This window comes from Mastomys coucha, unplaced genomic scaffold, assembly GCF_008632895.1.
Source record: "Mastomys coucha isolate ucsf_1 unplaced genomic scaffold, UCSF_Mcou_1 pScaffold21, whole genome shotgun sequence".
Taxonomy (NCBI): Eukaryota; Metazoa; Chordata; class Mammalia; order Rodentia; family Muridae; genus Mastomys; species Mastomys coucha.
This window is the reverse complement of record NW_022196904.1, coordinates 152,537-154,549: the sequence shown is the minus strand read 5'-3', so window position 1 is coordinate 154,549 and position 2,013 is coordinate 152,537. Positions and strand designations below refer to the sequence as shown.

The following is a 2,013-nucleotide window of genomic DNA, read 5'->3' as shown; positions in this document are numbered from 1 at the left end:
CTGTGGGCTGAGAATAAAGTCACTCACTCAAGTCAAATAGTTTTGACCATAGCAGGAAGTCTATATCCCAAAATCGTCCCTATAATTCATTCCTTGGCGCAGCAGAACTGTCAACTCTCAGCTTAGCTACGATGGAGGTAAAATCCTTCGGTGATGTGAGGGTCATTGAAGTATAGCCTTATTATAATGAAATCCAATGTCTAAAAATTGTTCTTATTTTGGGCTTGTACCACAGTAAGAGCCAAGATTTTAAATTCTACTAAATACAAAATGAACAAACAAACATAAGGACTTTATATATTTGTGTTCATTTAAGAAAATACTAGTAGCTTTCAACCTTGTAGGCCAGTTGGCCAGTTGACCGCTTCTTTTGCAGCTGCAGCTCTCTCCCTTCTATCCCTTCCTACCAGGTCCTGGAGTTCACCCACCATGGCTCTACTCACTGCGGCAGCCCGGTTTTTGGGAGCCAAGAACTCATCCTGCCTCATCCTTGCCCCCCGGCATGCCAGTGCTTCTTCCACGAATTTGAAAGATGTTCTGAGCAATTTGATACCTAAGGAGCAGGCCAGAATTAAGACCTTCTAACAGCAACACGGAAAGACAGTGGTGGGCCAGATCACTGTGGACATGATGTACGGTGGCATGAGAGGCATGAAAAGACTTGTGTATGAGACATCGGTTCTTGATCCTGACGAGGGCATCCGTTTCCAGGGATATAGTATCCCTGAATGCCAGAAACTGCTGCCTAAAGCTAAGGGTGGGGAAGAACCCCTGACTGAGGGCTTATTTTGGCTGCTGGTAACTGGACAGATGCCCACAGAGGAACAGGTATCTTGGCTCTCACAAGAATGGACAAAAAGGGCAGCTTTGCCTTCTTATGTGGTCACCATGCTGGACAATTTTCCAACCAATCTACACTCCATGTCTCAGCTCAGTGCAGCCATCACAGCCCTCAACAGTGAGAGCAACTTCGCCAGGGCATATGCAGAGGGCATGAACCGAACCAAGTATGGGAGCTCATCTATGAAGACTGTGTGGACCCGATTGCCAAGCTACCGTGTGTTGCGGCAAAGATCTACCGGAATCTGTACCAGGAGGGCAGCAGTATTGGGGCCATTGACTGTAAGCTAGACTGGCCCTACAATTTTACCAACATGTTAGGCTCCACAGACCCTCAGTTCACCGAGCTCATGCGTTTGTACCTCACCATCCACAGTGACCATGAGGGTAGCAATTTAAGTGCCCACACCAGCCATTTGGTGAGCAGTGCCCTTTCAGACCCTTACCTGTCCTTTGCAGCAGCCATGAATGGGCTGGTGGGACATCTACATGGACTAGCCAATCAGGAGGTGCTTGTCTGGCTGACACAGCTACAGAAGGAAGTTGGCAAAGATGTGTCAGATGAGAAGTTACGAGACTACATCTGGAACACGCTCAACTCAGGACGGGTTGTCCCAAGATACGGTCATGCAGTACTAAGGAAGACTGACCCACATTATTCCTGTCAGCAAGAGTTTGCTCTGAAACATCTGCCTAAGGATCCCATGTTTAAGCTAGTTGCTCAGCTGTACAAGATTGTGCCCAATATCCTCTTAGAGCAAGGGGAGGCTAAGAACCCTTGGCCCAAGGTAGATGCTCACAGAGGGGTGCTGCTCCAGTACTACGGCATGACGGAGATGAATTACTACACAGTCCTGTTTGGAGTGTCGAGGGCACTGGGTGTGCTGGCCCAGCTCATCTGGAGCAGAGCCCTAGGCTTCCCTCTAGAAAGGCTCAAGTCCATGAGCACAGACGGTCTGATGAAGTTTGTGGACTCTAAGTCAGGGGGCCTTTAAGACTTAAGATTAAACTGTACCTGAGGCATTGAAAATACATTTGAAGTTAAAGTATAAATTAAGACTTGAAAGACAAAGTGACCCCTTCTCCCCTCACCAGCTCACCTCCCCCTCCTGATATGAGTTGCTCACCAGCTGTAGGATGACTGGGACTGATGCATGTGGTCAGGGTTAGACC

General features: G+C 48.0%; 1 pseudogene; it reads left to right on the top strand.

The window, feature by feature from the left end:
• The first annotated feature begins 429 nt into the window (after positions 1 to 429).
• Positions 430 to 1,951, top strand: LOC116100341 (annotated as a pseudogene).
• The last annotated feature ends 62 nt before the right edge of the window (positions 1,952 to 2,013 follow it).